Source organism: Neomonachus schauinslandi, chromosome 4 (assembly GCF_002201575.2).
Source record: "Neomonachus schauinslandi chromosome 4, ASM220157v2, whole genome shotgun sequence".
Classification (NCBI taxonomy): domain Eukaryota; kingdom Metazoa; phylum Chordata; class Mammalia; order Carnivora; family Phocidae; genus Neomonachus; species Neomonachus schauinslandi.
In genome coordinates this window covers 39,460,329-39,485,058 of record NC_058406.1, presented here as the reverse complement: position 1 = coordinate 39,485,058, position 24,730 = coordinate 39,460,329, and the positions used below count along the sequence as shown (strand labels likewise).

Sequence of the window (24,730 nt, the reverse complement as noted above, 5' to 3'; positions counted from 1 at the left end):
CCTTCCAAATGACTTGAAAGAAGGTAGTAAATTCTATAGACAATGTGTTTGTTAAAACTTAGGAATCTGAAGGAAGATAAAAACAGTTATATAAAATGTCTGTTTCTTAGGCTTTAAATGGCAGGTAAAGTGTTTATAAATCTGTTTTCAGTTTATTGTACCTCTTGCCAATGATTTCTCTATTGGGCAGGCAAAAATCTGTTTAGACTAATTGCTGACTATGGTTTGAGGTAGTCTTTTTTCCTTTCCTTTTTCTTTTTAGTTTTCTTGTCACAGAAACTGGAAAACTCGAGAAATGTTGCTGTTAAAACAAAAAAAAGCCTGGGTGGTTCAGTCAATTGAGTGTCCGACTCTTGATTTTGGCTCAGGTCACGAACTTAGGATCCTGGGATTGAGCCCCTCATCAGGCTCAGCGCTCAGCAGGGAGTCTGCTTGAGGATTCTCTTTCTCCCTCTCCTGCCACTCCTCCCCCCCCAGTCATTTTTTCTCTCAAATAATTTTTTTTAAAAGAAGTGTTTCTTTTTTTTTAAGATTTTATTTATTTATGAGAGAGAGAGAGAGCCTGAGCAGGGTGAGTGGCAGAGGGAAAAGCAGACTCCCTACTGAGCAGGGAGCCCTATGTGGGACTTGATCCCAGGACCCCGGAATCATGACCTGAGCTGAAAGCTGATGCTTAACCGACTGAGCCACCCAGGCACCCCTCAAATAAATCTTAAAAAAAAAAAGCAGATTATACTCAGAGCAATGTTTGTAATATCCTTATTAATGTATAGAATAAATTGATAGATGAAATAATTTATCGTCATGTTAATATAAAACCACATGAATATAAAACATCGTAATTTCCAATGTAAAGGTAGGCATTATCGTGTAAAATATAATTAATGTGCCTAAAAATAGCTGAATATGCTTTCATGACCTACATCTCTGATTGGTTAGTTTTTATGAAACTTTTTCAGACCTGGGAAAACATTGGCATTTTTGTTGGCAGTAACTTTGAGAAATAAAAATTATAAGAATTTCTGTATCTGTCCCTAGTGGAATAACTGGTGTGGTGCCTGCTGAAAGCACCCATAACAACTATCTTTAGGTATTGGACAACAGGCAACATAATGGACCTGTGATCCCTGAGAAAAGGGAAACAAACAGGTGAGCTCAATAGTTTCCTCTGATTTCTGCCTGGAGGAAATTTCTAGACCATTGTTTACAGAAAGGGAACCCAAGCAGAACGTAATAGTCTTGTTGAGATGAAAAAAAGCGTTCGGAGATACATGATGCTTAGATGACTGGAATGTTCTGGGCAGAATACTAGAGAAAAGAGTGCTACATGGAGAAAAACTCCAGAAGTCTGGATTGTGCTCGCCTCATATCTTTGGCTGAATAGTAATCTGCGCAATATAGGCTAACTTGAACAATTCCTTGAGCTCACAGGTAGGGTTAGGAGACTATTAAATTCCTTCCAGCTGGAGGAAAGAGGCTCTGTTGAACATATAGGACAGTCGAGACTCCAGAGGAGTCTTTTCTGTTAGTAATTAAAACTGAGAAATTTTAAAAGTATTTCTTAATTAGTAAATAACAAAATAGAACTCATCATATGTTGACATACATAAGATTCTTCATGAAAAATAATTACTTTTACAAATAAAAAAATGGAAAGGGGGCATTGTTTCACATTTTTTGCAAACTCTTCAATGTCTATGTAGAAGACAGCTAGATTCTTAGATCTGCTACTTTATGCTGTTGCAGTATGTTATTTCTGTTGAAGTATGTGAAGAAATGGTGTCACCAACTGATATATAATTAGAGAAAGGAGGAGTATTGTAATCAGGTAGTATTCTTATAGTTTTATTTGATATTCTTATTTGATAGTACAACCAAAACCTGGTAAGTGGTAATTTCTTAAAAGTTATTGGTAATGTAAAATCTGAAACCACATCAGCAAAATTTTGGTATTGTTATATTAAAATTCACTGGAATATTCAGCTTCAGTATATGGTTTTCTAATATCTGTGTAATAGTTGTTTGGGTTTATCTTTGTGTATGGTGTAAGAAAATGGTCCAGTTTCATTCTTCTGCATGTGGCTGCCCAATTTTCCCAGCACCATTTATTGAAGAGACTGTCTTTTTTCCATTGGATATTCTTCCCTGATTTGTCAAAGATTAGTTGACCATAGAGTTGAGGGTCCATTTCTGGGGTCTCTGATCTGTTCCATTGATTTATGTGTCTGTTTTTGTGCCAACACCGTGCTGTCTTGATGATCACAGCTTTGTAATATAGCTTCAAGTCAGGCATTGTGATGCCCTCGGCTTTGTTTGTTTGTTTTTTTTTTTCAGCAAATCCCCTGGTGATCTGGGGTCTTTTCTGGTTCCATACAAATTTTAGGATTGCTTGTTCCGGCTGTGTGAAAAATGCTGATGGTATTTTGAGAGGGATTGCATTGAATGTGTAGATTGCTCTGGGCAGCATAGACATTTTCACAATGTTTATTCTTCCAATTCATGAGCATGGAATGTTTTTCCATCTCTTTGTGTCTTCCTCAATTTCTTTCATAAGTGTTCTGTAGTTTCTAGAGTAAAGATCCTTTACCTCTTTGGTTAGGCTTATTCCTGGTATCTTATGGTTTTGGTGTTATTGTAAATGGAATCGATTCCTTGATTTCTCTTTCTTCAGTCACACTGTTAATGTATAGAAATGCAACTGATTTCTGTGCATTGATTTTGTATCCTGCCATGTTGCTGAATTGCTGTATGAGTTCTAGCAATTTGGGGGTGGAGTCTTTTGGGTTTTCTACATAAAGTATTATGTCATCTGTGAAGAGTGGGAGTTTGACTTCTTTGCCAATTTGAATGTCTTTTGATTTCTTTTTGTTGTCTGATTGCTGAGGCTAGGACTTCTAGTACTATGTTGAACAATAATGGTGATAGTGGGCATCCCTGTCGTGTTCCTGACCATAAGGGAAAAGCTCTCAGTTTTTCCCCATTGAGAATGATACTCGCTGTGGGCTTCTTGTGGATGGCTTTTATGATATTGAGGTATGTTCCCTCTATCCCTATATTTTTTAATCAGGAAAGGATGCTGTATTTTGTCAAATGTTTTTTTCTGCATCAATTGAGAGGATCATATGGTTCTTGTCTCTTCTTTTGTTAATGTGATCTGTCAAATTTTTTTTACTTTTCTATTGTTATGTTAATCACCATAATTACATCATTAGTTTTTTAAATTTATTTTATTTATTTATTTATTTTTAAAAGATTTTATTTATTTATTTGAGAGAGAGAGAATGAGAGATAGAGAGCATGAGAGGGAGGAGGGTCAGAGGGAGAAGCAGACTCCCCGCTGAGCAGGGAGCCCGATGCGGGACTCGATCCCAGGACTCCAGGATCATGACCTGAGCCGAAGGCAGTCGTCCAACCAACTGAGCCACCCAGGCGCCCCTACATCATTAGTTTTTTTTTTTAAAGCATGAGATTTTATTTTATTTTATTTATTTCTTTATTTTTAAAGATTGTATTTATTTATTTTGACAGAGACACAGCTAGAGAGGGAACATAAGCAGGGGGAGTGGGAGAGGGAGAAACAGGCTCCCCGCTGAGCAGGGAGCCTAATGTGGGGCGCGATCCCAGGACCCTGGGATCATGACCTGAGCCGAAGGCAGACGCTTAAAGACTGAGCCACCCAGGCGCTCCTACATCATTAGTTTTTGATGTAGTGTTCCATGATTCATTGTCTGTGCGTAACACCCAGTGCTCCATGCAGAACGTGCCCTCTTTAATACCCAACACCAGGCTAACCCATCCTCCCACCCCCCTCCCCTCTAGAACCCTCAGTTTGTTTTTCAGGTCCATTGTCTCTCATGGTTCATCTCCCCCTCCGATTTCCCCCCCTTCATTCTTCCCGTCCAACTATCTTCTTCTTTTTTCTTTTTCTTAACATATATTGCATTATTTGTTTCAGAGGTACAGATCTGTGATTCAACAGTCTTGCACAATTCACAGTGCTCACCATGGCACATACCCTCCCCAATGTCTATCACCCAGCCACCCCATCCCTCCCATCCCACTCCCCACTCCAGCAACCCTCAGTTTGTTTCCTGAGATTAAGAATTCCTCGTATCAGTGAGATCATATGATACATGTCTTTCTCTGATTGACTTATTTCATTTAGCATAACACCCTCCAGTTCCATCCACGTCGTTGCAAATGGCAAGAACTCATTCCTTTTGATGGCTGCATAATATTCCATTGTGTATATATATATATATATATATATATATATATATACCACATCTTTTTTATCCATTCATCTGTCGATGGACATCTTGGCTCTTTCCACAGTTTGGCAATTGTGGACATTGCTGCTATAAACATCGGGGTGCACGTACCCCTTCGGATCCCTACATTTGTATCTTTGGGGTAAATACACAGTAGTGCAATTGCTGGGTCGTAGGGTAGCTCTATTTTCAACTTTTTGAGGAACCTCCATACTGTTTTCCAGAGTGGTTGCACCAGCTTGCATTCCCACCAACAGTGTAGGAGGGTTCCCCTTTCTCCGCCTCCCCGTCAACATCTGTTGTTTCCTGACTTGTTAATTTTAGCCATTCTGACTGGTGTGAGGTGGTATCTCATTGAGGTTTTGATTTGGATTTCCCTGATGCCAAGCGATGTTGAGCACTATTTCATGTGTCTGTTGGCCATTTGGATGTCTTCTTTGGACAAATGTATGTTCATGTCTTCTACCCATTTCTTGATTAGATTATGTGTTCTTTGGGTGTTGAGTTTGGTAGTTTCTTATATATTTTGGGTACTAGCCCTTTATCTGATATGTCATTTGCAAATATCTTCTCCCATTCTGTCGGTTGCCTTTTGGTTTTGTTGACTGTTTCTTTTGCTGTGCAAAAGCTTTTTATCTTGATGAAGTCCCAATAGTTCATTTTTGCCCTTGCTTCCCTTGCCTTTGGCGATGTTTCTAGGAAGAAGTTGCTGCAGCTGAGGTCGAAGTGGTTGCTGCCTGTGTTCTCCTTTAGGATGTTGATGGACTCCTGTCTCACATTTAGGTCTTTCAACCATTTGGAGTCTATTTTTGTGTGTGGTGTAAGGAAATGGTCCAGTTTCATTCTTCTGCATGTGGCTGTCCAGTTTTCCCAACACCATTTGTTGAAGAGACTTTTTTCCATTGAACATTCTTTCCTGCTTTGTCAAAGATGAGTTGACCATAGAGTTGAGGGTCCATTTCTGGACTCTCTATTCTGTTCCATTGATCTATGTGTCTGTTTTTGTGCCAGTACCATACTGTCTTGATGATTACAGCTTTGTAATAGAGCTGGAAGTCCGGAATTGTGATGCCGCCAGCTTTGCTTTTCTTTTTCAACATTCCTTGGGCTATTCAGGGTCTTTTCTGGTTCCATACAAATTTTAGGATTATTCCATTTCTTTGAAAAAAGTGGATGGTATTTTGATGGGGATTGCATTGAATGTGTAGATTGCTCTAGGTGGCATTGACATCTTCACAATATTTGTTCTTCCAATCCATGAGCATGGAACGTTTTTCCATTTCTTTGTGTCTTCCTCAATTTCTTTCATGAGTATTTTATAGTTGTCTGAGTACAGATCCTTTGCCTCTTTGGTTAGATTTATTCCTAGGTATCTTATGGTTTTGGGTGCAATTGTAAATGGGATCGACTCCTTAATTTCTCTTTCTTCTGTCTTGTTGTTGGTGTATAAGAATGCCACTGATTTCTGTGCATTGATTTTATATCCTGCCACTTTACTGAATTCCTGTATGAGTTCTAGCAGTTTTGGGGTGGAGTCTTTTGGGTTTTTTCAATAAAGTATCATATCATCTGCAAAGAGTGAGAGTTTGACTTCTTCTTTGCCATTTCAGATGCCTTTTATTTCTTTTTGCTGTCTGATTGCTGTGGCTAGGACTTCTAATACTATGTTAAACAGCAGTGGTGATAGTGGACATCCCTGCCGCATTCCTGACCTTAGGGGGAAAGCTCTCAGTTTTTCCCCACTGAGAATGATATTCTCTGTAGGTTTTTCATAGATGGCTTTTATGATATTGAGGTATGTACCCTCTATGCCTATACTCTGAAGAGTTTTGATCAAGAAAGGATGCTGTACTTTGTCAAACGCTTTTTCTGCATCTATTGAGAGGATCATGTGATTCTTGTTCTTTCTTTTGTTAATGTATTGTATCACATTGATTGATTTGTGGATCTTGAACCAACCTTGCAGCCCAGGGATAAATCCCACTTGGTCGTGGTGAATAATCCTTTTAATGTACTGTTGGATCCTAGTGGCTAGTATTTTGGTGAGAATTTTTGCATCCATGTTCATCAAGGATACTGGTCTGTAATTCTCCTTTTTGATGGGGGTCTTTGTCTGGTTTTGGGATCAAGGTAATGGTGGCCTCGTAAAACGAGTTTGGAAGTTTTCCTTCCATTTCTATTTTTTGGAACAGTTTCAGAAGAATAGGTATTAATTCTTCTTTAAATGTTTGATAGAATTCCCTTGGGAAGCCATCTGGCCCTGGGCTTTTGTTTGTTGGGAGATTTTTGATGCCTGTTATAGGTCTGTTCAGGTTTTCTATTTCTTCCTGGCTCAGTTTTGGTAGTTGATACATCTCTAGGAATGCATCCATTTCTTCCACATTATCTAATTTGCTGGCATAGAGTTGCTCCTAATACGTTCTTATAATTGTTTGTATTTCTGTGGTGTTGGTTGTGATCTCTCCTCTTTCATTCATGATTTTATTTATTTGGGTAATTTCTCCTTTCTTTTTGATAAGTCTGGCCAGGGGTTTATCAGTCTTGTTAATTCTTTCAAAGAACCAGCTCCTAGTTTCGTTGATCTGTTCTACTGTTCTTTTGGTTTCTATTTCATTGATTTCTGCTCTGATCTTTATTGTTTCTCTTCTCCTGCTGGGTTTAAGCTTTATTTGCTGTTCTTTCTCCAGCTCCTTTAGGTATAGGGTTAGTTTGTATATTTGAGACCTTTCTTGTTTCTTGAGAAAGGCTTGTATTGCTATATACTTTCCTCTTAGGACTGCCTTTGCTGCATCCCAAAGATTTTGAAAAGTTGTGTTTTCATTTTCGTTGGTTTCCATGAATTTTTTAAATTCTTCTTTAATTTCCTGTTTGACCCATTCATTCTTTAGTAGAATGCTCTTTAGCCTCCATGGATTTGAGTTCTTCCCGACTTTCCTCTTTCTAGTTCTAGTTTCAAAGCATTGTGGTCTGAAAATAGGCAGGGAGTGATCCCAATCTTTTGGTACTGGTTGAGACCTGATTTGTGACCTAGGATGTGATCTATTCTGGAGAACGTTCCATGGGCACTAGAGAAGAATTTGTATTCCATTGCTTTGGGATGGAATGTTCTGAATATGTCTGTGCAGTCCATTTGGTCCAGTGTGTCATTTAAAGTCTTTATTTCCTTGTTGATCTTTTGCTTAGATGATCTGTCCATTTCAGTGAGGGGGGTGTTAAAGTCCGCCACTATTATTGTATTGTTGTCAATGTGTTTCTTTGCTTTTGTTATTAATTGCCTTATATAATTGGTTGCTCCCATGTTAGGGGCATAGATATTTACAATTGTTAGATCTTCTTGTTGGATAGACCCTTTAAGTAGGATATAGTGTCCTTCCTCATCTCTTATTACAGTCTTTGGTTTAAAATCTAATTTGTCTGATACAAGGATTGCCACCCCAGCTTTCTTTTGGTGTCCATTAGCATGGTAAATGTTTTTCCACCCCCTCACTTTCTGGGTGTCTTTGGGCCTAAAATGAGTCTCTTGCAGGCAGCGTATCGATGGGTCTTGTTTTTTAATCCAATCTGATAGCCTGTGTCTTTTGATTGGGGTAATTAGCCCATTTACATTCAGGGTAAGTATTGAAAGATACGAATTTAGTGCCATTGTATTGCCTGTAAGGTGACTGTTACTGTATATTGTCTGTGTTCCTTTCTGGTCAATGTTGCTTTTAGGCTCTCTCTTTCCTTAGAGGCCCCCTTTCAATATTTCTTGTAGGGCTGGTTTCGTGTTTGCTAATTCCTTTAGTTTTTGTTTGTCCTGGAAGCTTTTTATCTCTCCTTCTATTTTCAGTGACAGCCTAGCTGGATATAGTATTCTTGGCTGCATATTTTTCCCATTTAGTGTTCTGAATATATCCTGCCAGTCCTTTCAGGCCTGCCAGGTCTCTGTGGATAGGTCTGTTGCCAATCTAATGTTTCTACCATTTTAGGTTACAGATCTCTTCTCCCGAGCTGCTTTCAGGATTTTCTCTTTGTCTCTGAGACTCGTAAGTTTTGCTATTAGATGTCGGGGTGTTGACCTATTTTTATTGATTTTGAGAGGGGTTCTCTGTGCCACCTGGATTTTGATGCCTGTTTCCTTCCCCAAATTAGGGAAGTTCTCTGCTATAATTTGCTCCAATATAGCTTCTGCCCCTCTCTCTCTTTCTTCTTCTTCTTGGATCCCAATTATTCTAATGTTGTTTCATCTTACGGTATCACTTATCTCTCGAATTCTGCCCTCGTGATCCAATAGTTGTTTATCTCTCTTTTTCTCAGCTTCTTTATTTTCCATCATTTGGTCTTCTATATCACTGATTCTCTCTTCAGCCTCATTTATCCTAGCAGTTAGTGCCCCCATTTTTTATTGCACCTCATTAATAGCCTTTTTGATTTCGACTTGGTTAGATTTTAGTTCTTTTATTTCTCCAGAAAGGGTTTCTCTAATATCTTCCATGCTTTTTGAAGCCCAGCTAGTATCTTTAAAGTCATGAATCTGAACTCTAGATCTGACGTACTAATGTCCGTATTGAGTAGGTCCCTGGCAGTTGGTACTACCTCTTGTTCTTTTTGTTGAGGTGATTTTTTCTGTGTTGTCATTTTGTCCAGAGGAGGGTAGATGAATGAGAGAACAAAATGCTAACAGGGTAACAACGTCCCCAGAAAATATACTCTAAGCAAATCAGAAAAGACCTGAAGCCTGGGGAAAAGAAAGGGAAAGAAAGAAAAAAGAAAAAGAAAAAAAAAGAAAAAAAGATAAAACCAAACAAAAACAGAACAAAACAAAAAATCCAGAATATGATCAAATATGATCAGGCTGGTGCATAGATCAGTGCCACACACTAGATTTTGGGTGTATTTGGTCTGTTAGAAGAAAGTGCCTCCCAAAATTTTAAAGAAAGAAAAACTTATATATGTACAAAAATAAGCGTTGGTATGATGAAGGGATGGAATATGATTGTAAAGATGAAAATTATAAAAAATTTTATAAAAAGAATTGATAAGAAGTTGTTTGAAAAAAGTAAGAAGAGGATTTTAAAAAAAAAAAGGGAGAGAATGTGATCAGGTAGGAGAATAGAACAAAGCCATACACTAGAGATTTAGGGTATATTTTGATCTGTTAGAAGAAACTACCTCAATTAAAGAGAGAACAACTTATATATATATGCCCAAAATAAGGGTAACTACTATGAAGGGATAGAGTATGACTCTAAAAATGAAAAATAAAAATGTTTTTTTAAAAAGGGATTGATATGATGTTGGTTGAAAAAGGGAAAAAGAAAATTCAAAAAAAAAAAAGTTCAAAAAATTATTAACTTTGAAAGACTACAGAATCGTGGTAAAAAAGCCATGGATTCCATGTGCATTATTCCCCTAGCGCTGGAGTTCTGTTGTTCTAATTGGTCGGTAAACTTGGTCTTGGCTGGCTGTTCTTGCTGATCTTTTGGGGGAGGGGCCTATTGCCGTGGTTCCCAAATGTCCCAAATGTCTTTGCTCGAGGTGGAATTGCCCCAAAGTAATCTGCTCGGGTTTGCTCTCGGGAGCTTTTGTTCTCTGCAAGCTTTCGGTACAGCTTTGGAGGACGAGAGTGAAAATGGTGACCTCCCAATCTCTGTTCCGGAGGAGCCGAGAACTCGGGGCCCCACTCCTCAGTGAGCCCCCAGAGAAAAGCAGTCAATCACTCCCGTCTCCCCGGTCTCCGGCCGCACTCCGCGCTCACCCGGCCTGTGACCAAGCATTTCTGTCTCTGGCACCCGACCCCATGTGGAGTCTCCAAACCCAGCAGATCCCTGTGGTGTGCTCCCGCACCGCTCCTCCTGAGGGAGGAAGGGGAGTCTCCCCAGATCTGCCACTTGTTGGGTCCCCGCTGGAGGAGCAGTGGCCCGACTGTGTCGCGGATCATGGTTTATGGCAACCCCGAGCTGAGAGCCCGCTCCTTTGCTCCATCTCTGCAGCCGGCTTCCCCGCTCCGAAACCCAGGAGGTCTGCTGCTCTCAGACACCCCTGGTCTTTCTGTGACCCCGAGGGTCCTGAGACCACACTGTCCCATGAGGGTTCCACCCCCTGCTTAGCCACTGGAGCGACGTCCCTCAGGGGAGCAGACTTCTAAAAGTTCTGATTTTGTGCTCTGCTTCTCTATCACTTGCCAGAAGTGGCCGATGGAGGCCCCCTCCCCCGCCATCTATCCTCCTGAATATTGCCTCGGATTCACTTCTCCGCATATCCTACCTTCCAGAAAGTGGTCGCTTTTCTGTTCAGAGTTGTTCCTATTCTTTTCTTCGATCTCCTGTTGAGTTTGTAGGTGTTCAGAATGGTTTGATCCCTATCCAGCTGAATTCGTGAGACCAGACGAAATCCAGGTTTCCTACTCCTCCGCCATCTTGCTCTGCCCTTGTGATCTATCACATTGATTGATTTGCAAATGTTGAACCACCCTTGCATCCCAGGGATAAACCCCACCTGGTCATGGTAAATAATCCTTTTAATGTACTGTTGGATCCCATTGGCTAGGATCTTGTTGAGTATTTTGGCATCCATCAAAATCCTGAGGAGAACATAGGCAGTAACTTCTTCAACATTGGACACAGTGACCTCTTTGAAGACACGTCTCTAAAGGTAAGGGAAACAAAAGCAAAAATGAACTTTTGGGACTTCATCAAGATAAAAAGCTTTTGCATAGTAAAAGAAACCGTCAACAAAACAAAGAGGCAACCCACAGAATGGGAGAAGATATTTGCAAATGACAGTACAGATAAATGGCTGGTATCCAAGATCTATAAAGAACTTCTCAGACTTGGGGCGCCTGGGTTGCTCAGTTGTTAAACCTCTGCCTTCAGTTCAGGTCATGATCCCAGGGTCCTGGGATCGAGCCCCACGTTGGGCTCTCTGCTTAGCGGGAAGCCTGCTTCTCCCTCTCCCACTCCCCCTGCTTGTGTTTCCTCTCTCGCTGTGTCTGTCTGTCTGTCAAATAAAGAAGTAAAATCTTCAAAACAAAAAAAAGAACTTCTCAAACTCAACACCCAGAAAACAAATAATCCAGTCAATAAATGGGCAGAAGACATGAATAGACACTTCTCCAAAGAAGACATACGAATGGCTAACAAACACATGAAAAAATGTTCAACATCACTAGCCATCAGGGAAATATGAATCAAAACCACAATGAGATACCATCTTACACTGGTTAGAATGGTGAAAATTAACAAGACAGGAAACAAGTGTTGGCGAGGATGTGAAGAAAGGGGAACCCTCTTACACTGTTGGTGGGAATGCAAGTTGGTACAGCTACTCTGGAAAACAGTATGGAGGTTCCTCAAGATGTTAAAAATAGAGCTACCCTACCACCCAGCAATTGCAGTACTGGGTATTTACCCCAAAGATATAGATGTAGTGAAAAGAAGGGGCACCTGCACCCCAATGTTCATAGCAGCAATGTCCACAATAGCCAAACTGTGGAAGGAGCCGAGATGTTCTTCAGCAGATGAATGGATAAAGAAGATGTGGTGCATATATACAATGGAATATTACTCAGCCATCAGAAAGGATGAATACCCACCATTTGCATTGACATGGACGGAACTGGAGGGTATTATGCTAAGTGGAATAAGTCAAGCACAGAAAGACAATTATTATATGGTTTCACTCATATGTGGAACATAATAGCGTGGAGAACCATAGGGGAAGGGAGGGAAAACTGAATGTGAAGAAATCAGAGAGGGAGACAAACCATGCATGATTCTGGACTCTGGGAACCAAACCGAGGGTTACAGAAGGGAGAGGAGTTGAGGGATGGGGTAACTGGATGATTAAAAAAAAATGTTAATAGTGTTCACCAAAAAAATAAAAAATCAATCAATAAAATAAATAAAAATAATGCCACAATGAGTAAAAAAAATAGTTATTTGGAAAATACTGGTTCGGTTAGATCAACCAAATATTGAAACATGGCATTATATGGTATCAGTAAATCACATTTATTAATATCACTGATCTCACAGAAAAGTATTTTAAGTAAGGGGAAGTTCTAAAGCTCATAATGACATATACAGATTTTTTAAAAATTTGGAATTTAGTTTGAAGGCTCAAATTTTGTCATTGACAAAAAGTTGTCATTTGTTTTCCTTGAATTGACAGGTTTACTTTGTTCCTTTTTTAAGAAAATGTCAACTCTGAATAACATAGTGTGACATCATTTGCTCAAGTAAAAATGGTGTTCTTTGAAAAAACAGTTCACCTCACAGTGTAAACATGTCCTTTTCCTCAGTACAACGGTTGTGCTTTAGTATGTAGCAGAAATGCCTATGGGTGCTTCCAGTTTCATCACACATAATATTAAAAGCACCAAGATTTGATACAAATAATAATTTTTGTTACTTCATGGCTTTTTTTTTTAATACAAGTATTTATTAGTATGCAATACAGTGACTACTAGTTCAGCTTAGCACCACTACTTTTTATTTCTTATTTATTTATTTGAGAGAGAGCAAGAGCAGGGGGAAGGGGCAGAGGGAGAGGAAGTGAGTGTCTTAAGCAGACTGGGAGCTGAGCGTGGAGCCCAGTGTGCGGGCTCAATCTCATGACCCTGAGATCATGCTGAACTGAAACCAAGAGTTGGACGTTTAACTGACTGCACCCCAGGTGCCCCAAATTTTGTTTTTGTTTTTGTTTTTTTTTAAAGATTTTATTTATTTATTTGTTTAGAGAGTGTATAAGTGGAGGAAGGGACAGTGGAAAAGGGAGAGAGAGAATCTCAAGTAGACTCCACATTGTTTGAGGAGCCTGACATGGGCTCTATCTCACCACCCTGAAATCATGACCTGATCCAAAATCAAGTGTCAGATACTTAAACCAGTTGAGTCACCCAGGTGCTCCTTAGCACCACTACTTTGATTTGCCCGCAGTTTTACTTAGCATTACTTTTGTACAATCAGTCTCAAGAAATCCCAGGAATCTGTGAACTATACTCTTGAGAATCACTGCTTTAGATCCATCCTAAAAATGTTGTAAAGGAGTCTAAAAAGGATCAGCCTGATACGGGTGAAAATTAAGGGCCTGTCAGAATAAACTTCTACACTCTTTAAAGGCACACCACTAAGTGTAGACACTCATTAATGTAATTTTCATGATGAATGGTATTTAGTCAAAAACTAGTAGACATGAGGGGTGCCTGGGTGGTTTAGTCATTAAGTGTCTGCCTTGGGCTCAGGTCATGATCCCAGGTTACTGGGATCAAGCCCTGCATCGGGCTCCCCCCTCCTCAGGAAGCCTGCTTCTCCCTCTCCCACTCCCCCTGCTTGTGTTCCCTCTCTCACTGTGTCTCTCTCTGTCAAATAAATAAAATCTTAAGAAAAAAAACACAAAAAACTAGTAGACATGAGAAGTAGCCAAAAGTGATTCATAACCTGAAGAAAAATTTGCAAATAAAAATACATCAGTGGTAAAAATAATAGAGTTAGGAGATGATGATTTAAAAGTTATTATAACTATTCTTAAGAGTTTAAAGGAAATCAAGAATTCAATGAGGAAAGAAATGAAAAATACTGAAAATTAACTAAATGGAAATTCTAGAGCTAAAGTATAACGTTTACCCAAAAGGAGTTAAGAGGCTAGATGCTGTTGACAAAAGATCAATGAATTTGAGAACATAGCAATAAAAACAATGCAAAGTGAAGTGCACACAGCAAATATATTTTGTATTTGTATTTTTGCTTTATGTAGGAGTGGAGGTAGATAGTGGAATGGAGCCTGAGTGACCCTTGGGGGACATAAAGAGTGGCCTAATGTATGTGTGAGTAAAGTTCCTGAACTAGAGGGGCTAGTTAGAAAGGGGGAAATTTTAAAGAAAGAACAGCAGAAAACTACCCAAATTTCATGAAAAATATAAACTCACAGATATAAGCAGCTTAGTAACTCCATCAGGAGTAACTTAAAGGAAACCATATCAAGGTACATCATAATAAAATTGCTGAAAATCAGTAGCACAAAAAATTTAAAAAGTAGTCAGAGGTGAGAAAACACAGACACATTGCACATAGGGAAACATTTAAAAATAATGATTACAGAATTCTTATCAGAAGCAGTGCAAGCCAGGAGATAATCAATGATATTTTCAAGTGCTAAAGGAATAAAATGTTAACTTAGAATGCTATATCCAACAAAAGTATCTTTCAGAAATGAAGACTAAATATATTTTTCACACAAACAGAAGCTACAAGAAATGTTAAAGGAAGTTCCTTAGGCTGAAAGGAAATGATAACAGATGGAAAATTAGATCAACACAAATAAATGAAGAGCACCAGAAATTGTAAATATTTGGGTACATATGAGAAATTTTTTATTTATAATTTTTTAAAAAGAGAGACATTTGAAAAGTGAAAGTAATTACAGTATATTGTGGCATTTATGAATTATATAGAAGTAAATGTATGAAAACACACAAACAACAGGAAAGGAGAATATAAGTATACTGTTATAAGACAAGTCCTATATTATTTGAAGGCAGACTGTGTTAAGTTAAAAATGCATATTGGGGTGCCGGGGTGGCTCATTTGGTTAAGTGTCTGACTCTTGATCTCAGCTCAGGTCTTGATATCAGGGTCATGAGTTCAAGCCCTGTGTTGGGCTCCCTACTGGGCGAAGAGCCTACTTAAAAAATAAATAAAAGCAAATTGTAAACCCAAGAGCAATCACTAAAACAGTGAAATGCAGATTATAGTTATTAAGCCAAGGGTTGAAATGAAATGGAATACCTAAAAATAATAAATTCAAATGAAGGTAGAAAGAAATACCAAAATAAAAAATAAGATAGGACGAATATAAAACAATAAGGCCATGAATACAATTTATATAAATTATCTCACATTCTTTTCTTTCTTTTTCTTTTTTTTTTTAGATTTTATTTATTTATTTTAGAGAGAGCGTGCACATGTGTGCACACATATGGGGAGGGGTAAAAGGGGAGGAAGAGGAAGAGGGTAAGACTCCCAAGCTTACTGTGCACCGAGCTGGGATTCCGATGCAGCTCAATCCCTTGACCCTCTGAGATCATGATCAGAGCGGAAACCAAGAGTCAGAAGCTCAACTGGCTGAGCCACCCAGGCTCCCCTATCTCACATTCTTATTAGGAGGTAGAGGTTGTGAGAGTGGATAAAAAAGGAAAACCAAATATATGTACAAGAAACCCACTTTAAATATAAAGTATAATATTAAAATATATATAGGAAAATGCTAATCAGGATATGAAATGTTACGTTAGTAACATATTATTGTATTATGTTAATATTAAATGAAGTACTTCTGGACAAGGATTATTATTAAGGCCAAATGGAGACATTTTGTGATGAAAATGGCAACTCATCACAGTCATCACAAAGACATGGTATCATAAATGTGCCTGTGTCTGGGGCGCCTGGGTGGCTCAGTCATTGAGTGTCTGCCTTCGGCTCAGGTCATGATCCCAGGGTCTTGGGATTGAGCCCTGCATCGGGTTCCCTGCTCCGTGGGAAGCCTGCTTCTCCCTCTCCTACTCCCCTTGCTTGTGTTCCCTCTCTCGCTGTGTCTCTCTCTGTCAAATAAATAAATAAAATTAAAAAAAAATGTGCATGTCTAATAACAGAGTTGGAAAGTATATGAAACAAAACCTGATAGAACTGAAATGAGAAATGGACAAACCCACAGTGGTAATTGGAGATTACAGCACTCCTTTCTCATAGTAAATGTTCAGACCAACAGCAAATACGAACAACATATCAACCAGTTTGATCTATTTGAAGTGTGAAGACTCCTCATAATCACAGCAAAATACACGTTCTTTTCATATGCAGTTGGTACATTCATTAAGGCATAAAATATACTCAGCCATAAAATAAGTCACTAAAAGTTTAAAAATCATGTGAAGTGTGTTCTCTAACAATAGTGGAATTAATAGAAATCAAGAGTCTGGAAAATCCTGATGTATTTGGAAATTAACATATTTCTAAATAAACTAGGTCAAAGAAGGAATCACAAAAGAAATTAGAAAATATTGTGAACTAAATTAAGATGGAAACATGGCATACCAACATTGTTTGATGCTGACAAAGTGGTATTGAGAGGGAAATTTGTGGTTCAAATGCTTAATTACAAAAGAAGAAAGTTCTAAAAGCAATGATCAGCCCTTCTACTAAGAAGTAGGAAAAGTGTCCCCTCCCCTCCTTCGACTTATAGCAACAAGATTTACCTTCACTCCTAAAACAGCTAAATAAACCACCCAAAAGGCTTAGAAGGAATACTATTAGGAATAGTATCTGTGCTCACAAGCTAGAAAAGAAAACCTCATAATTCATGAAGCTTGGATAGAGTATTCAAGGCTTTTGCATTGGTAACGGGGAATAATTAGCTTTAGATTAAGTACTACTTGGTTGATACTCACTGACATCTTAATAGAAAGACCCAAGCACATTGAACTGTTTCCAAGTAACTTACCTGCATTTTAGAACAAAGCCCAAGAATATAGGAATAAAAAAATATTCAGTACCCATCAAGGTAAAATCCACAATGTCTGGCATCCAATAAAAATTGCCAGGCATTCAAAGATTCAGAAAAACCTGGCCCATAATGAGGAGAGAGATTAAAAACAACTCAGAACTGACATAGATGTTGGAATTAGCAGGTATGGACATTTTAAAATAGTTTTTATAGCTTTCTTATGCTCACATTTAAAAGAGAGAGGAGAAGGGTCAAAAATGTGAGTAAGCCTGTGGTTGCCTGTGGTGGCAGAGTTCAGTAAACTGGGTTTAGTGCAAGGTGATATTTGAGAATGATGTTGTGAAAGAGGCCATAAGAAGTCTTCTGAGAACCTTTATAACGACAGGATGTTTCGCATTAAGAGAGCACTGGACCTGCCTATGAGGCAGCAGATTTTGCCTAAAGAGCAGTGGATAAAATATGAAGAGGATAAATTCTACTTTGAACCATATCTGAAAGAAGTTATTTGGGAAATAAAAGAGAAGAATGGGCAAAGAAATAATCATGGAATTGAAATCTGTGGTAGCAGCTGTCCTACAAATATTTTTAAGAAGTTGTGTAAACATGAAATGTACAATTTAGAACTATTTGAGCTGCAAATGTATTACTTTAAATAAATGTCTAATGTAATTATAAAAAAATAAAAATAAAAAAGAAAAGATTTAAAATAATAAGTCATTGAAAATGTTAAAATGGCCCAAACTGAGTGTCTAGAGATGAAGACCATGATGTCTGAGATAAAAAATTTACCAGGTAAGATTAACAGATGGCGAAGAAGAAAAGATTAGTAAATTTGACGATAACACAGTAGAAACCACTTCAGGAAAGAGTTTGACAGTTTTCTACAAAGTTATTATACAATGACCATTCCTCTTCTAGGGATTTACCCAAAAGAAGTGAAAGCATGTCTATGAAGACATGTACATTATTGTTTATGGCAATGTATTTGTAAAAGCACCAAACTGTAGATAACCCCAAATGCCCATAAACCAGTGGATGGATAAACACTTTGTTGTATATCTATATAATGTAGTACTACTTAGGAATAAAAGAAATGGACTGTTGTTACACACAACAATGTGGGAGAACCTCAGACTTTTTTGAATGAAAGAAGCCAGATTTAAAAAGTATATTAATGCAGTTCCATTTATATAAAATCATAGATAATTCTAACTAAACCATAGTTACAGAAATCAAATTAGCAGTTCTCTGGGGATGAAGTAAGGGGAGTGTAGAGGAATTACCAAGGGGCATAAAAAACCTTTTTATGCATAAACCTACAAACTTGTGTATGATGAATTTCACTTTTTGGATATATTTATCAAAACTTACGAGATTGTAGATTTTAAATATGTGCAGTTTATTTCATGTCAATTACAATAGAACTGTTAAGAATTTTTTTAAAAAAGAGCAAATAAAATTCCAAAGTAACTATAGAAGGAAGCAAATTATATATGTGTATACACACAAACAGAAATCAATAAAGCAGAAAATGGATAAATAGTAGAGAAAATGAACAAAATAAAACTTACAGCTGTTTTTTGAGTAGATGAATAAAATTGATAATTCACTTGATACTGTGAATAAGAACAAAAGAAAGAAAGCACAAGTTGTTCATATTGGAAATGAAAGGAACCTTTAGATGTTAAATGGGTTATAAGGCAACATCAAGAACAAATTTATGCCAGTAAATTTAAAAGATATATCAAACTTTAAGAAGCTATAAAGACTATTTTAAAGGTACAGATTACAGCCAACAGAAGAAAAAATAAAAAATCTGAATAGGTGTGCATCAAATATATAAATTGAATTGATAATCAAAAACCTTCCCAGAAAGCAATCCCAATATTAGATGACTTCACTGGTAAAGTCTATCTAATATTTAAGGAAGAAATACTAGCAATCATTCATAAATAGAGAAAGGACAATGTATTTCCTAATTCATTTCATGAAATCAGCATTACTCTAATACTAAAACCAGACAAAGACATTACAGGAAAAGAAAAGTACAGACCAATATTTCTTAAAATTATAGAGGCAGAAATTCTTTACAAAATATTTGCAGTTTGGGGTGCCTGGGTGGCTCAGTTGGTTAAGGTCCAACTCTTGATTTTGGCTCAGGTCATGATCTTAGGTTCATGAGATGAAGCCCCAAGTTGGGCTCTGCACTCAACATGGAGTCTGCTTGTCTCTCTCCCTCTGCCCCCACCCCGCTCGTGCACTCTCTTGCTCACTCTTTCTCAAATATAAATAAATAAAATCTTAAAAAAATTTGCAAGTTGAATTCAGTAAAATATAATAAAATACACATGTATATAATATACCTCATGGTCAAGTCAGTTTATTCAGGAATGCAAAGCTTGTTTAGCAGCTTATAAATCATTCTTGTAATTCACCATATTAGAATAATAAATGAGAAAATTCATCTGATCATTTTAGTAGGTGGAGGAAAAAGCACTTAATGCCCATTCATGTTGTAAAATAAAAAAACTCACAACTAGTAAGAACAGAGGGAAACTTTGTCATCCTCATAAAGCACATTGCTGAAGAACATACAACTAATATACTTGATAATTAAAGACTAAATTCTTCCCCCCCCCTTAAGATTAAGAACAATGCAAGGTCCACTTGTAACGCATCTATTCAGTGCTTTATAGAAGATAGGCAATAGCCATTAAGCACACAAAAAGATGATCAGTGTCATTAGTTATTATTAATCATCAGAGAATACAAATTAAAACCATAGTTAGAAACCACAGCCACTGGAATGACTAAAATTAAAAAGACAGAAAATTCTTTTTGTTGATAGTGATATGCAGCCATTGGAACTTTGGTGGGATTCATGATGGTATAATCACTTGGGAAAACAGTTTGGCAGTTTTTAAAATAAAGTTAATCATACAGTCTAGCAATTCCATTCTTAGGTATTTATTCAAGAGAAATCAACACATATTTACAAAAGGGTTTACACAATGTTCATAGTAGCTTTATTTGCAGTAGGGAAAAAAACAGATGTTTATCAGCAGGAGAATATATAAATTGTGCAATATCCATATGTATTTTATTTGTTGTAACAAATGACTCAAAATTTAGTGATTTAAGAAAACAATTTATCTCACAGTTTGTGTAGATGAGGAATCCAGGCATGGTTTAGCTGGTCTCTTATGGGCTGCAATTAGTATGTCATCTCAAGGCTCAACTAAGGAAGTATAAACTTTTGAGATCACTGTTGTGGTTGCTGACAGGATTCATTTCCATGTTGGCTGTTGAGCCGAGACTCAGCTCTTCACTCACTCTTGGTTGGAGGCTGCCCTCTATTCCTTACTATGTTTGCCTCTCTCTATACCAGTTTACAAGGCAGTTGGTTTCATCAGAACAAGTAAAGGGCAAGAGAGAGGGTGCTAGCAAGATGGAAACCATAGTCTTAAAACTGATTTCAGAAGTCACATCCCATCACCATTATTATATTCTCTTCATTAGAAGTAACTTGGTACAGCTCACACTCATGGGAGAGGGAATTACAAACGTCATGAATACCATGAGGGTGGGGAGCATTGGAAGTGATTTCAGAAGCTGCCTACCTTACAAAATAATGAAATACTACTAAATAATGAAAAAGAACCTTATTGGTACACATAACAGTGTAGATGAATGTCAAAAACATTATGCAGAGCAAAAGAACCCAGGCATAAAAGGTAACAGAACTAATCTTTAGAGCGAGAAGGAAGATCAGTGGTTGGGTGGGAGGTTTTTGTTTCAAAGGGGTATGAGTATCTTTTTGTGATATATCCCCAGTGCTTATTATATTATAACTGGAAGTTGTATCTTTTGAACACCTTCATCCACTTCCCAACTCTCCACTTCTAGTTACTACAAATCTGATCTCTTTTTCTGTGTGTTTCTTTCTTTCTTTTTTTAGATCCTCATATAAGTGAGATATATAGTACTTGTCTTTCTATATCTGACTTCTTTCACTTAGCATAATGCCCTCAAGGTCTGTTCCTGTTATCAAAAATGGCAGGATTTCCTTCTTTTTTACGTTTGAATATTGAAATGTACACATACATCATAACTTCTTTCTTCATTCATCCATCAGTGGACACTTAGGTTGCTTCAGTATTTTGGCTATTGTAGATAATGCTTCTATGAACATGAGGATGTAGATATCTCTTTGACATAGTGTTTTTGTTTCCTTTGAATATATTGCTGGATCATATGGTAGTTCTGTTTTTAATTTTTTGAGGACCCTCCATGCTGTTTTCCCTAGTGGTTGTGCTAATTTACAATTCCACCAGCAGTGTACAAGGGTTCCTTGTTCTCCACATCTTTGCCAGCATTTATTATCGCTCGTCTTTTTGATAGTAGCCATTCTAATAGGCATGAGGTGATATCTCATTGTGGTTTTGACTTGCATTTCCCTAATAATTAGTGATGCTGAGCACCTTTTCATTTACCTCTTGGCCATTTGTATATCTTTTTTGGAAAAATATCTGTTCCGGTCCTTTGCCCATTTGTTTTTAAAGATTTATTTTGTTTATTTTAGAGAGTAAGAACAAGGGGGAGGGACAGAGAAGAGGGAGAGAATCCTTAAGCAGACTCCCCACTGAGTGCAGAGCCCAATGCAGGGCTCAATCCCAGGACCCTGAGATCATGACCCGAGCCAAAGGCAGACGCTTAACTGACTGAGCCACCCAGGCGCCCCATGCTTACCCATTTTTAATTGGATTGTGTGTGTGTGTGTGTTTTACTATTGTGTTGTGAGTTCTTTATATATTTTGGATATTAACTCCTTATCCAAACCAGATATATGGTTTGCAAATTCAGTGGACTGCTCTTAATGACATCTGCATAGCTTCATTTTTCCAAGTAACATATTAGGATGCTGTAGTGGCAGTGCCATCTTGTGTTAAGATCTTTGGTGTCAGGCAGACCCAGATATGAATACTGGCTCTGAAACTTGCTGCATTCTAGTACTTCACTGACCTATATTATTTTGGATATCCCTAAAACAATAACTACTGTTTATTTAGAATCTATACTGGCCAGGTACTATGCTAGACATTTATGTGTGTATTACCTTAGTTAATATAACAAATCAAAATAACCAACATTTTTTGAGACACATACTAATATAAAATATTTCCATGTCTTATGTGATTTAATGCAGCAACCCAATGAAGTGTTGGTACTATAATTATCCCCACTTTATAGAAGAAGAAATTGAGACCAACAAGATAAGTTTTTAAAATATGAGGAAATCAGGTTGCTGTCAAGATTCTGGTTTCATTTTCTATTCTTCTCTACCTGTGGAATTAGACTTTTTGTATGTTACCCAAGCTTGTTGCAAAGAGTAACTGCAACTTCAACTTAAGATCTCTTTTTGTTTTTTCTTTAAGAAACTTCTTTCAGGTTGTGAATGCTAATAGTATCTCCAGGAGTCTATAGAAGTGTCAGGTGAAGATTGGTTTCTAAGAGGAAAGCACTGGGCAGACTTGCAAGAGCATAAGCTCAATTCCAGACAAGTACAGCTCTAGAAATACCAACCTTAGCCATAAACGAAAAGGCAATGTTTATATATATTTGATATAAAAAGTATGGCTTATTTTTTCCACCATTTCCATAAAAGAACAATTCTTTGTCAGCAGTGACATTTTTTTGAAGTCCAAAGTTGATAAAAGTTTGTGCTTGTAAAATATATTATGATGTTTAATCACTATCAAAAGTGCCCAGACAGGAATTTTCTTTGGGGAAGTAAAACTTTGTCACTAAGGCCATGAAGTGTTTGATTGTAGCACTGCTTACTTTGGCAACTGTATTTCCATAGTACTTGTGTAGCCTAAGTTTTTTTCCTTTTCCTTCAGCATGGAATTATTTTTCCTCTTTTAATATATAACACTCAGTTTTTTTCAGTATTTAATCACTTATTATAAATGGGGTTGAATTATATGTTAATCTAAAAGTATAGACTGGGGGCACCTGGGTGGCTCAGTAAGTTAAGTGTCCGACTTTTGATTTTGGCTCGGGTCATGGTCTCAGGGTTGTGAGATTGAGCCTGCATCAGGCTCCATGCTGGATATGAAGGCTGCTTAAGATTCTCTCCCTCCCACAGAGGTCGGTTCTACACCTTCGGTCGTGTGTTCTCTGGGCTGGTGTCCACTGGCTTGAAGGTCAGGATCATGAGACCCAACTACACCCCTGGGAAGAAGGAGGACCTGTACCTGAAACCCATCCAGAGGACAATCCTGATGATGGGCCGTTAGGTGGAGCCCATTGAAAATGTGCCTTGTGGGAACATTGTGGGTCTGGTGGGTGTGGACCAGTTCCTGGTGAAGACTGGCACCATCACTACCTTTGAGCATGCCCACCACATGTGGGTGATGAAGTTCAGCATGAGCCCTGTCATCTGGGTCGCTGTGGAGGCCAAGAATCCGGCTGACCTTCCCAAGCTAGTGGAGGGTCTGAGATGGCTGGCCAAGTCGGACCCTATGGTGCAGTTCATCACTGAGGAGTCTGGAGAGCACATCATTGCAGGGGCTGGGGAGCTGCACCTGGAGATCTGTCTGAAGAACCTGGAGGAGGACCATGCCTGCATTCCCATCAAGAAATCTGACCACGTAGTCTCCTATCGTGAGACTGTCAGTGAGGAGTCGAATGTGCTCTGCCTGTCCAAGTTCCCCAACAAGCACAACCGGCTGTACATGAAGGCACGGCCCTTCCCTGACGGCCTGGCTGAGGACATTGACAAGGGCGAGGTGTCCGCCTGGCAGGAGCTCAAGCAGCAGGCCCACTATCTGGCCGAGAAGTATGAGTGGGATGTGGCTGAGGCCCGCAAGATCTGGTGCTTCGGCCCAACGGCACTGGCACCAATGTCCTCACAGACATCACCAAGGGTGTGCAGTACCTCAATGAGATCAGGATAGCATGGTAGCTGGCTTCCAGTGGGCCACCAAAGAGGGGGCTCTGTGTGAAGAGAATATGTGTGGTGTGCGCTTTGATGTCCACGACGTGACCCTGCATGTGGACGCCATCCAGCGCGGGGGGCGCAGATCATCCCCACTGCCTGGCGCTGCCTCTACGCTAGTGTGCTGACTGCCCAGCTCCAGCTTATGGAGCGCATCTACCTTGTGGAGATTCAGTGTCCAGAACAAGTGGTTGGTGGCATCTACGGTGTCCTGAACAGGAAGCGGGGTCAGGTGTTTGAGGAGTCCCAGGTGGCCGGCACCCGCATGTTTGTCATGAAGGCCTATCTGCCCGTGAATGAGTCCTTTGGCTTCACTGCTGACCTGAGGTCCAATACTGGCGGCCAGGCCTTCCCCCAGTGAGTTTTTGACCACTGGCAGATCCTGCCAGGGGATCCCTTCGACAACACCAGCCGCCCCAGCCAGGTGGTGGCCGAAACACGCAAGCGCAAAGGCCTGAAGGAAGGCATCCCGGCCCTGGACAAATTGTAGGCAGCCCTCCCCTGCCTCCCACTACCCCGGATGGGACTCAGCACTGTATCTGGCTGACGATCGACCACAGCAACAAGCCCTGGCACTCTCCATAACACCTTGAGATTGTCCACGGGGACGCTCTACCTGACAGGTTCTGGGGCCCACTCAGTGCCATCACTCAATGTGAACACTTGATGCCATTTCTTTAGATATTTATTTCAGGATTTCAGAAGCAACAGAAATGCCCTGGCAGCAGGGACTTATTTGGCCGGTGGGGGTGGGGGAGGCGGCATGGGACACTCAACACTTTTTCCATTTCAGAAACTCAAATGTCCAAGGAAAAAAAAAACAACAACGCATTAAGAGGTTTATTTGGGTAAATGGTCCGTAGTGGATTTTCCCCCCAGAAAGGGGGAAGGAACAAGCAGGTAGACCTTTCTCTTTGGACAGAAGCTAGAAGGCAGGAAGCTGTGTGGTGTCACCGTGAGCACCTCCAGCTGTATT

General features: G+C 39.0%; 1 protein-coding gene and 2 pseudogenes across 3 annotated transcripts in view; all 3 read left to right on the top strand.

Annotated features, from left to right (window-relative positions):
- The window catches only part of FAF1 (Fas associated factor 1), a 500,302-nt gene that overhangs the window by 190,570 nt on the left and 285,002 nt on the right, over positions 1–24,730 (top strand). The window lies entirely within an intron of this gene.
- On the top strand, positions 15,950–17,295 carry LOC110575324 (annotated as a pseudogene).
- LOC110575323 lies at positions 17,486–24,244 on the top strand (annotated as a pseudogene).